The sequence below is a fragment of the Octopus bimaculoides genome, chromosome 1 (assembly GCF_046866305.1).
Source record: "Octopus bimaculoides isolate indiv1 chromosome 1, ASM4686630v1, whole genome shotgun sequence".
NCBI lineage: Eukaryota > Metazoa > Mollusca > Cephalopoda > Octopoda > Octopodidae > Octopus > Octopus bimaculoides.
Window position 1 is genome coordinate 95,285,421 of NC_142928.1, and position 13,529 is coordinate 95,298,949.

A 13,529-nucleotide genomic window follows, 5' to 3' on the forward strand; every position below is an offset into this window, starting at 1 on the left:
CACCTGGAACAGAACACAGAACACAGAACAAAAATCCGGAATTGCTATGGGCACTAGGGCAGCTCCAGTCATTGCGAACCTAACAATGGGTTACCTGGAAATAATAATATACCAGGAATCTTTATCCACCTTTGGAAACACCCTTTCCCAATACATAAAAGAAAATTGGAAAAGGTTCCTGGACGACTGTTTCATACTCTGGAATGAAAACACAGATCAACTCTTGAAATTCAAAAGTCTATTGAACAGTGTCAACCCAAACATACAGTTCACAATGGAGTACAACCAAAAGGAGCTCCCATTCTTGGATATACTAATTAAAAAAGTAAACCTAAAAATAGAAACGGACATATTTTACAAAACCACAGACGCCAAACAATATCTACTATTTGATTCATGCCACCCAAGACACACCAAGACAAACATCCCCTTCAACCTTGCAAGAAGGATATGCACAATAGTGTCAGAAGAAAATACTAGAGACTACAGACTACAAGAACTCAAAAACACACTAATTGACAGACACTACCCAGTTCAACTCATAGAGGATGGAATCAGACGTGCATCACAAATTAACATAGAAAACTTAAGAAAAGTTAAACACAGCAACACACATTCCCCGAAAATACTGCCGTACATATCCACATACAACCCCAGAAACAAAGAAGCCTTCACCATCATCACCCAAAACATACCAATGCTACATAAGGACCCCAAATTAAAGGAAATTTTACACACACAAAATCATCAAAAGCCACAAACAACCAAAATCACTGAAAAAGATCCTCACAAAGGCAAAATTATTTTCCGAAACAACAGATGCGAAAGTAAACAAATGTGGTCGACCAAATTGTGCAACATGCCCAAACATTCTAGAAGGTTCGGAATTCCTCTTCAAAGAGGGACACAAATTCAAAGTTAAATCTAACTTTACTTGTGCCTCAGACAATCTTATTTATGTAATAAGATGTTCGGGCTGCCACGAGAACTACATAGGGTCCACAGGATTATCGCTCAGACGTAGATGCACTCTGCACCGCCAGCAGATTGCATACCCTGAATACCGAATGATACCTTTTAGTGATCATATTGAGAAATGCGCAAAACAAATGCTACCACAATTTTTAATCTTTCCTTTTTATCAATGTGCCATTAAAACACTAACACAAATTAGATTAAATAAGGAAACCTTTTTCATTCAAAAATACAAACCTAAACTTAACCATTGCTAACACATTTAAATAAGGAAATTCATCACCCCACTGAGAAAAAAGGGAAAAAAATATAGAACAAAACCATGGTAAATTAATCAAATTCTACCACCTCCTAGATTTCGATTATCTCCCCTATACCGGAAGAAATCCCTAATTACCTCCCCCTATCTAGAACTCTTCTTTCTCAGACTGGAGCGATCAGGTTACAATGAAGTAGAGAAATTTGAAAAGAGAACACGAAACCGGTTATTTCTCAAAATTCAATGTTTATATACCAAAAACGATTTTCTAACATTTTTCTAACATTTTTCTGACATAATTTAAATATATACTTTAACCATGTAACACAAGCCTTCTGTAGTTTTTTCACTCTTATTATCTTTTATATATATATATATATATATATATATATATAAATACATACATATATACTATAAACATACATACATACACACACACACATACATATATATACACACACACACACACACACACACACACACACACACACACACATATATATATATATATATATATATATATATATATATATATATATATATCAGGTCACTTGCTATGCAAGTACATCTCCGTAATATATATATATCTTTCTCCCCCTTTCGTGCTTCCTTCTGTTGTTCTTCGCCTCTCACCTTCACTACTATATCTCTCTCTTCCTCCCTGTCTCTCGTTGCTCACCTATATTCTACTTCCTTCCCTTTTTCTCCCTCCACCACTCTTTCTCCTTACTCCTCCCTGGTCACATGTGTCGAGCTACTTCTCTTCCTTTCATACCTTGGCCATCGCCAAGCTCGCACGAACATTCTTCGTCTCTCTTCCTTCCGGTTCGCTGCTTCACAGCGTTCAGTATACACATTTTTTTCACGTCTAGCCGTATAGCCCTTATTGTTTATTTTCACTGTTTCATCTTCCTGTCTTGTTTTCTATCCGCCACTACATTCCTCCACGGTACAAATTTAATTTGTGGTCCGTGGGAAGAGCCATTCTAACAATGCGTCCTGCCCTAACTCTTCGAAACGCTTAGTTTTAGAATGGTAGCAGCTGATGAAGGAAATGTTCTCTATGTGGCCTGTGTGTTTTCTGTACTCTGTTTATCATTTTGTCCACGTTTTTTTTTGCAATGTCCTGTACCTAGATATGCATCTATATATACATGTAGATGTAGGTATGTACATACATGTACGTATATATGCATACACTCATATATTATTTGTATTATATATATATATATATATATATATATATATATATATATATATATATACACAATCGAAAGAGCTATGAAGAGATGTTATAAAAAATATGACAAAAATATAATAAAAAGTTATCTAACGTGACCTGGAGGATAATTCAAAGCGGAGTTCAAAGCAAACATTCCTAGAGCCATGACTGTAGCTGTTTCTTATAACCCTACATGATGTTTACAATTTGATTTTTCATCTAACAATTATCATACGGCACTAAGGCGGCGAGCTGGCAGAAACGTTAGCACGCCGGGCGAAATGCTTACCGGTATTTCTTCTGCCGTTACGTTCTGAGTTCAAATTCCGCCGAGATCGACTTTGCCTTTCATCCTTTCGGGGTCGATAAATTAAGTACCAGTTACGCACTGGGGTCGATGTAATCGACTTAATCCTTTTTCTGTCCTTGTTTGTCCCATCTATGTTTAACCCTTTGTGGGCAATAAAGAAATAAGAAACGTTAGCAAGCCGTGCGAAATGCTTAGCGGTATTTCATCTGTCTTTACGTTCAAATTCCGCCGAGGTCGACTTTGCCTTTCATCCTTTCGGAAATCGATAAATTAAGTACCAGTTGCGTACTGGGTTGATGTAATCGACTGGCCCTCTCCTCCAAAATTTCGGACCTTGTGCCAAGAGAAGAAAAGATTATTGTACGGCACTTTCAAAACGATTAACAGCATTTTGTCAGTCTTTATGTTCTGAGTTCAAATTCCGCCGAGGCCGACTTTGCCTGCTTTCCTTTCGGATCGATAAAATGAGTACCAGTTCAATACTGGGTCGATGTAATCGACTACCCCTCCCACGAAATTGCTGCTCTTGTGCCAAAATATGAAATTATTATACTGTACTTTACAATCAATCAAAATATATTCACTGATCATCATTAGTTTCCCATCATGGTATGCACAGACACACACACAGACACACACACAGTACGCGGAGACGTGGCTGTGTGGTAAGTTTGCTGCCCAGTCACATGGTTCTGGGTTCAGTCCCATAACGTGCACATTGGACAAGTGTCTTCAACCAGGCCGACTAATACCTTGTGAGTGAATTAAAAAAAAAAAATACGCCCTTTCAAAGCCTAGCCAGGCTTATGGGCCCGGTTTCCCGGTTTCAATGGCGTATGTGTTCCCCTGCTGGACGGGACGCTAGTCCATCGCAGCATTGCTCATTTTTGCCAGCTGAGTGGACTGGAGCAACGTGAAATGAAGTGTTTTGCTCAAGAACACAACGCGTCGCCCGGTCCAGGAATCGAAACCACAGTCTTACGATCATGGTACTGACACCCTAACCACTAAGCCACGCACCCCCACTTGTGAGTGAATTTGGTAGAATGAAACTGAAAGAAGCCCGTCGTGTATATGTGTGTGTGTGTATGTTTGTTTGTTTGTGTGTGTTTGTGTGTTTGTGTGTGTGTGGGTGTGTATGTGTTTGTGTGAGTGTGCGTATAAAAAACAAAAATTGCATGAATAACTTTAGTAAGATTATGAGGTAAAGGAAAGATAAACAAATAACACATGGAATCTAAAGAAAATTGTCTGATACCGCCATGATGTAATGAACAGAAGTCAGAAAGATATTTAAGAGAATTTGAGTAATTAAACTCCGCAAAATATTCAAAATATTCAAAAAATTTTCTTTTATTCCCCACCCTTTAAAGATGATGTTTTAGTTTACATTTTGATTTTCTTTTTCAGTATCATGTTCTCTTACTAATTCTAACTTCATAAAGGTCAAACAAAACATTTTTTTATTGATACTAATCTTTCTGGTTCGTGGAGGCCCAGTGGGTAGGGCAGTGGACACGCGGTCATAGGATCGTGGTTTCGATTCCCAGACCGGGCGTTGTGAGTGTTTATTGAGCGAAATCACCTAAAAGTTCCACGAGGCTCCGGCAGGGGATGGTGGTGAACCCTGCTGTACTCTTTCACCACAACTTTCTCTCACTCTTACTTCCTGTTTCTGTTGTACCTGTAATTCAAACGGTCAGCCTTGTCACACTGTGTCACGCTGAATATCCCCGAGAACTACGTTATGGGTACATGTGTGTGTGGAGTGCTCAGCCACTTGCACGTTAATTTCACGAGCAGGCTGTTCTGTTGATCGGATCAACTGGAACCCTCGATGTCGTAAGCGACGGAGTGCCAACAACAACAATCTTTCTGATTAAATACTTCTTCATAATTTGTGACATCAACTCTGTTAAACGATGGCTTTGATTAATGTAAACAGTAGCGTATCATAATTGCATATTTTAAAGTAATTTTCATTAGTCTTCTAAAAGAATCTATTCTCAAACATTCACTCATTCGTTCTGATAATTTCCAGAAATCAAGTCTAAATAGATTATTTACGTTCATTATTATTGTCCCATAATGTTGCTGCTCCTTCTAAGGCGGCGATCTGGCAGAATCGTAAGCACGCCAGGAAAATGCTTCGCGTATTTCTTCCAGCATTACGTTCTGAGTTCAAATTCTGCCGAGGTCGACTTTGCCTTTCATCCTTTCAGGGTCGATAAATTAAGTACCATTGAATTACTGGGGTCGATGCAATCGGCTAGTCCTCTCCCCAAACATTTCAGGCCTTGTGCTTTTAGCACAAAAGAATCGTAAGTACGCCGGGCAAAATGTTTAGCGGCATTTCGTCCGTATTTACGTTCTGAGTTCAAATGCCGCCGGGGTCGAATATCTGTTCTTTCAGTTTCATCAATTCTCTCTCTCTGTACCCCTCCCTACCTCTCTATCTGTCCTTCGTTTTCTGTTCCCACTAAACTTGACTTAATCTATAAGAGATTGCTTTCTCTGTGATCGCTGACTATTTGGGTTAAACAAATTTCATTTTACTTAATATGGTAGGGTGTATGTAGAAAGAAATTAAAGGATGCTAAACATACGTATTTAAGTACAATACACATAAAAACAATTATATATATATATACCATCATATATATATATATATATATATATATATATATATATATATAATACTATTACACACACACACACACACACACACACACACATATATATAGATAGATATTTCAGATAGATATTTCAGAATGCAGCCATACTGAGGCACCGCCTTGAATTTGGTCAGCCCCAGACTAGCAGAAGACACTTGCCCAAGGTTCCACATAGTGGAACTGAACCAGGAACCACGTGTATAGGAAGCATGCTTCTTACCACACAGCCATGCCTGCGCCTACATAAATGTATTATAACATTTTATATAATAAGGTCTTTCGGTATTGGTACATGACGTCATTCACCCATACAGCCATCCCTCATGACAGATAAAGAGGTTTGGGTGAAACAAGGGTGAATGACGTCGTCTCCTCATATTGACACTGTAAGCTTATATCGAAGGACCGCCGTACGTATTCATAATCACTGATTGTGTGTGATTATGAATACGTACGGGCTACATATATTTCATATCAAGAGGAACTTCGGAAGTGATAAATATCCAAGCGAGGTGTATACTGCAGATTACTTCTCAGGCCAAGAATATCTTGATTAAATGGAAGTTTACATTCGCGGGGTTCACCTATCACTGTTTATTATTTAAACTTACGTCGATTCCTCTGTGGTGTTGTTTTGCATTTATAATATAATAAATATACAAAAATTATGAAAATGATAGAAAAAATATACAGTCCAGTACTGTTTCTACTTCGCGGATTTTTACCTATCGCGGAGGGCTTTGGAACGTAGCAACCGCGATAGTCGAGGGATTTTTGCGTGTGTGTGTGTGTATATATATATATATATATATATATATATATATATATATATATATATATATATATATATATATATATATATACATACCAATGAGTAGACAAACAAAACAAAAAAGCACTCAACACATTTAGTAGGAGTTACGTGTATTATTTTCTAAAACTGAACCAAGGTATATGCAAAGATGTCTGTATAAACTATATATGTGTATCTACGTATGTATATATAATTTAATACATATGTATACATTATATATATTGTATTTTAAATATATAATATTCATACATCATGGTGACTGTAGGCTTGTAGCCGAATTAGACAATACATACATACGTACACACATATACACACGCACATACAAACATACGTATACATATATATACCTTTGCATACATGCATACATGCATATATACATACATATACATATGCATACATACATACATATACAAACATACATACATACATACATACATATGCATACATACATACATAATAGATACATATAGTTTCTCATGCTCACTCCCACACAAATTAATAAACTATATTAAAGAGCTGAATATATCTGAGTCATGACTGAATTTAGTCGTGTTTTTTTATGATACATGATTCTTTAAAGAATACCTGTCCCATATTGCCGCAATGACAACCACATGCGTACACACACACACACACACACACACACACACACACACACACATTTATGTATATATTAGTATTATCTTCGTTGAAAAACTTCGATAATGCAAATATGTTAATAGTTACCAGGGTAGCAAAAATCTCACAGAAACTGGGATATTATACCTGGTTAAGGGGTAGAAATTCCATGTTAAAGTGATGTATTTTCAGTTGATATAAAAAATAATAATAATAAATGGAGCAGAACGCATATAATCAATAAGTTCCTTTAATTCCTGCACATGTTTCCGTACGTAATCTTAGCATTCAGTAGAAATCTTGCATTTGTAAAATGGTTCCCTGAAGATAAAATTATATGTATAAACCAGCATCTCTTATTCCTTTGGAGTAGGGTGCATATAATTTTTGAAACATGTGTAGGAATTAAAGGAACTTATTGGTTATATGCGTTTTGCTCCATTTATTATTATTCCTTATATATATATATATATATATATATATATATATATATATATATATATATATTTACCAACACCTCTTATGTCCATCTCCTATGTTCCCGCCTTTAGGCTTTCACTTCATACAAGCCAGCTCAATTTCATTCGTTCTCAGTTCAAAGACACCTGTTGTTATACTCCTGTTCTTTGTATTTGTAGTTGTGTACCATGTTCTTCGTTTTTTTGTCTTTGTTGCCGTACACATTCGCTAAGTTTCTTACTAAAAATCTAATGCTCTTAGCTTAGACTTCTTTGGGGGCAACCAGATCGAACTGTCTCAAGTGTAACTGCTCGAAATGGTAAGGACATCTGGTAACTTGACTGAATAAAGAAGGCTACCAACGACCCGTCCTTTTTCCCCCTGTCCTTCTAATTGTTGTTTCTCTTGTCCGCCTTTGTATCGTCTATCTGTCCGAATGTTTTATCGCCCTCTATTGCGTTTTTGTTCCATTATATATATATATATATATATATATATATATATATATATATATACTGGAAGAACGGTAGTAGCAACTGGACGAACGGTGGTAGCAGGGAATCTATTAGACAAAAGAAACAGGCTTGGAAGGACTGGAAGAACGGTGGTAGCAGGGAATTGTACCAATGTGCCAGAAGGGAGGCTAGGCGACAGGTTTATTTAGCCAGAGGGGAAGCAGATAAGAAAAGATTTGCCAATGTTCTGCGCCGTGAGGACCAAAGACTCGAAGTATTTCGTGTTGCAAGACAGTGCAGGAGAGAGAATAGTGATGTTGTAGGAGAGAAATGTGTTCGCATGTATGATGGTACGCTTGCACTAAATGAGGATGCAAAGAAAGAGGTCTGGAGATGCCACTACGATAGATTGCTTAATAAAGAGAATGAATGGGAGGAAGAGAGCCTGCCGTATGTCGACCTAAAAGAGGGACCAGCTATCCGAGTTGATAGTACCAGGGTAGATAAAGCAATTAAGAGTATGAAGACCGGGAAAGCCCCCGGCCCATCAGGAATCACTGCAGAGATGCTCAAAATATCTGGCAGTGTTGGCTATAGCCTAGTCACCCGTATTACGAACCAGGTGATACACGAAGGAGTCATACCCAATGACTGGTGTAGCAGCATCATAGTCAACTGCTACAAAGGTAAAGGTGACGCTTTAGATACAAATAATTACAGAGGCATCAAGCTGTTAGATCAGGTTATGAAAGTTACAGAGAGGGTCATAGCCCAACTAATTAGGGAGCGAATCAATTTAGATGAGATGCAGTTTGGGTTCGTGCCAGGTAAAAGCACTACTGATGCCTTATTTCTAGTGAGACAGCTGCAGGAGAAATACCTAGCTAAGGATAAACCTCTGTACCTGGCTTTCGTTGACATGGAGAAAGCCTTTGACAGGGTCCCCCGATCCCTTATCTGGTGGTCAATGAGGAAACTTGGGATAGAAAATGGTTAGTGAGAGCTGTGCGAGCCATGTACAGAGATGCTGCCAGTAAGGTGAGGGTTGGAAATGAGTACAGCAATGAATTCTGGGTAGAGGTAGGGGTCCACCAAGGTTCCGTCCTCAGCCCCCTCTTATTTATCATAGTCCTCCAGGCAATCACAGAGGAGTTCAAGACAGGTTGCCCCTGGGAGCTCCTCTATGCTGATGACCTTGCCCTAATTGCGGAGTCACTATCAGAACTAGAGGAGAAGTTTCAGGTGTGGAAGCAAGGTCTAGAATTGAAGGGCCTTAGAGTCAACCTAGCTAAAACCAAAATCCTAATAAGTAGGAAGGTAGATAAAACACAAACCCCTTCAGGTAGATGGCCCTGCTCAGTATGTAGAAAAGGAGTAGGTAGTAACTCTATAAGATGTACCCGGTGCAAGCTATGGACACATAAGAGGTGCAGCAACATCAAAGGCAGGTTAACTAGCAAGTTAGTTTTTGTTTGTGGCAGATGTTCAGGTGCAATAAAGACTGTAAACAAACAGGAAACAACTTCTCTCATTCCAGGGTGAAAAACTAGAGGTAGTCGATAGCTTCCGCTATCTGGGCGACCAAGTTAGTAGTAGGGGTGGGTGCGCTGAAAGTGTAGCTGCTAGAATAAAAATAGCCTGGGCAAAGTTTAGAGAGCTCTTACCCCTGCTGGCAACAAAGGGACTCTCACTCAGAGTAAAAGGCAGACTGTATGACGCATGCGTACGAACAGCCATGCTACATGGCAGTGAAACATGGGCTGTAACTGCTGAGGACATACGTAAGCTCGCAAGAAATGAAGCCAGTATGCTCCGTTGGATGTGTAATGTCAATGTGAATACCCGTCAGAGTGTAAGTATCTTGAGAGAAAAGCTGAACATTAGAAGCATCAGTTGTGGTGTGCAAGAGAGACGATTGCGCTGGTATGGACATGTGGTGAGAATGGATGAGGATAACTGCGTGAAAAAGTGCCACAACCTAACAGTTGAGGGAACCCGTGGAAGAGGTAGGCCCAGGAAGACCTGGGCTGAGGTGGTGAGGCAAGACCTTCGTACATTGGGCCTCACCGAGGCGATGACTACTGACCGAGACCTTTGGAAATGTGCTGTGCGTGAGAAGACCCGGCAAGCCAAGTAAGATCGTTGCCAGTGCCCCTGGACTGGCTCTTGTGCAGGTGGCACATGAGATGCACCATTTTGAGCGTGGCCGTTGCCAGTACCGCCTGACTGGCTCCCGTAGGATTTTCGAGCGAGATCGTTGCTAGTGCCCCTGGACTGGCTTGTGCGGGTGGCACATAAAAGACACCATTTCGAGCGTGGCCGTTTTCGTGCGGGTGACACGTAAAAGCACCCACTACACTCTCTGAGTGGTTGGCGTTAGGAAGGGCATCCAGCTGTAGAAACTCTGCCAAATTAGATTGGAGCCTGGTGTTGCCATCCGGTTTCACCAGTCCTCAGTCAAATCGTCCAACCCATGCTAGCATGGAAAGCGGACGTGAAACGATGATGATGATGATGATGATGATATATGTGTGTGTGTGTGTGTGTGTGTGTGTGTGTGTGTGTGTGTGGAGGTGCAACGGCCTAGTGTGGTAAGGGCAGCGAACTCGCGATCGTAGGATCGCGGTTTCGATTCCCAGACTGGGCGTTGTGAGTATTTATTCAGCGAAAATACCTAAAGTTCTACGAGGCTCCAGCAGAGGGTGCTGGCGAATCCTGCTGTACTTTTTCGCCACAACTTTCTCTCGCTCTTCCTTCCTGTTTCTATTGTATTTTTATTTTAAAGGACCAACCTTGTCACACTCTGTGTAAAGCTGAATTTCCCCGAGAGCAACGTTTAGGGGTACAAGGGATAATAAAATCCAATGAATATACTGGTTTATTACCTATTACAAAAAGTATTGAATATTACATTTAATATTCAACTGTAAGGTAATTGGATAAACCGGGTTTATGTGTATTTAAAAAAAATAAAGATAACTAAATTAATAATTATTTATTAATTACAAAATTGGATATCATCTTTGACAGCTGTTTCGATTCAAGACTCTAGAAATTAATTAGTGTAATTAAAGACATTTTAAAGTTGAATCTTATCGGAGGAGGAAACAGACGTACCCTTGCATTTTCATATTATTGCATGTTGAGTGTAGGGAGCAAATAAAATTTGAGTGAAGACAAGATAAGTAAAATGAACATTACAATATCTTCCTGTAAACGAACGTTTCTTTTTTTTACGACCGTGATGCTGATTTCATTTTTGCTTTCCTCATTTAATTATTATTATTCTTAATCACTCTAGGGCGGCGAGCTGGCGGAACTGTTAGCACGCCGGGCGAAATGCTTAGCGACATTTCCTCCGTCTTTACTTTCTGAGTTCAAATTCTGCCGAGGCTGACTTTGCCTTTCATCCTTTCGGGTTGATAAAATTAGTATAAGTTGAACACTGGGGGTCGGTGTAACAAACTTAGCTCTCCTCCGAGATTGCTGGCCTTGTGCCGAAATTTGAAATCAATATTATTACTCACTCTGCGGGGGCTAATATTATGCCTACTGGATCTTTTCTTGGAGTTGCGAAGTACCCTCGTTTCACAGATCTCTCTTCGATTATTGGAATACTATGCTATTCAGGATCCTACATAATGCACTGATGATCCTACATGATATGCTACTATAGTAGAAGACTCTTGCCCAAGCATCTTATCACACAGCAATGCCTGCTCATATATATGTATTATCCATGTATAATATTTATATAATATATGTATATCGTTGCTATTATGCAAAAGTGCCGTAAGTCCAAAACGTTGCTATTTCAGAAAACGAAAAGATTGAGTTCCACCATTCCATAGCAAAACCGACGACACTTCGACAATTTGAAATATCTTGGCGTCTGAAGCAGCTGGAGATACGATAGTTTGACCAAAAGTACCGGCTACTGCAAGCAAAAATAAAACGCATTTGGCCAAATGTGGACATACGATAGTTTAACATAATAGCAACGATATGTATTTATGCATAAGTATGTTATGTATACATATGCACAGTCGCATATATATAATTGCCTATCTATCTATCTATCTATCTGCGTGAGTTTGTGTCTGTCTGCCTATGTATATATAGATTCATATATTTATGTGTGTGTGTGAGTGTGTGCGTACACATATATGTATACATATGCACAGACTTATATACACATACAGATACAAACGTTTATGTGTGTGTTAGTGCGTGCGCGCATTTACGTGTGTGTGTGTGTGTGTATGTGTGTGTGTGTGCGTCGCGCGCGCGCGCATAGTAGGCTTCTTAATTCATGAATAACAACAACTAGGTTACATGCAAACTGGTTTACAGAAGAAATGTGTTTTCTAAAGATTATTACTGAAAAGATTCATTTTGTAAATCGCGGTTTAAAATATTTGCACTGATGTTGTTATCATATTCGAATGTTTACGTGAAACTTCATGTTTTCTTAAACTGGAAATTCAACAAAAGAATCTACATTTAAAAAAATATATATATAGACATTATTTGTGTTTCTGTCAGTGAGAAATTTCCAAGCCTCTTCTATAATTTCACACCACTGACACTTATGTCGGCCAATAACCTTGGGAGCAGAACCTTCAAAATCATTATGCTGACTATCTTATCGTTTTCATCACCACTACGTAACATTTAATGCACATTTGTAAGAAACACACGTATCCTTCTCCGTTGCATCATTTGCCATTGATTGCATGTAACTGAAACTCTCAAAGCCGAAACAAAGTCATGTCCTCACAATTACAAATATCTCCCTCCCTCCTCCTTCTCCGCTTCTCTCTCTCTCTCTCTGCATCTACATAATCATAATTACATTCCAAAGATTAGCCTTCCCCTTCAACGTAGATCTCCGTCGTTTGACAATTAAGATTTAATTGTTCTATCAGCTGAATTGTTTGCTCCAGTATTAACGCGTGAGTGGCTGAGTATTTCTACAGATAAATGTACTCATAATGTAATTGTCTACTTTTTTCTACCACTACTATAATGGCCTCCTTAGTTTACTTTTTTTCTACCACTACTATAATGGCCACGTATGTAGCATGATTCCATAGATCAAGTTATATCCATATAGAAAGCAAGGGATTGAAGAATTTGGCGAGTATCGAGGAAAACTCTGGGGAGAAATGTTTGAGAGTAGTAGTAGAGATAAAGCCAGAAATAGAGGCCTTATTGGTTAGAAGCAACTGGGGTTATTTTCATACATAGCGGTTGTTTGCACTCCGTCGCTTACGACGACGAGAGTTCCAGTTAATCCAATCAACGGAACAGCCTGCTCGTGAAATTAACGTGCAAGTGGCTGAGCACTCCACAGACGCGTGTACCCTTAACGTAGTTCTCGAGGATATCCAGCGTGACACAGAGTGTGACAAGGCTGGCCCTTTGAATTACAGGAAGTAAGAGTGAGAGAAAGTTGTGGTGAAAGAGTACAGCAGGGTTCACCACCATCCCCTGGAGCTTTTAGGTGTTTTCGCTCAATAAACACTCACAAAGCCCGGTCTGGGAATCGAAACCGCGATCCTATGACCACGAGTCCGTGGCCTTAACCACTAGGCCATTGCACCTCTACTTCACACATATGCAATATGGATAGTTTGGTTGGGTGAAATGGAATAAATTTGTGTAGTGTGGAATTGAATGCCAAACGGGTAGCAAAGGTGGAGTCCTCTTTGTGGGGGTACTACTCATGAACACGTGGTT

At 39.3% G+C, this 13,529-nt stretch overlaps 1 protein-coding gene across 2 annotated transcripts in view; it reads right to left on the reverse strand.

Annotated features, from left to right (window-relative positions):
- LOC106873159 (uncharacterized) overlaps positions 1-13,529 on the reverse strand; it is a 329,246-nt gene that overhangs the window by 260,594 nt on the left and 55,123 nt on the right. The gene's annotated exons all lie outside the window — the stretch shown is intronic.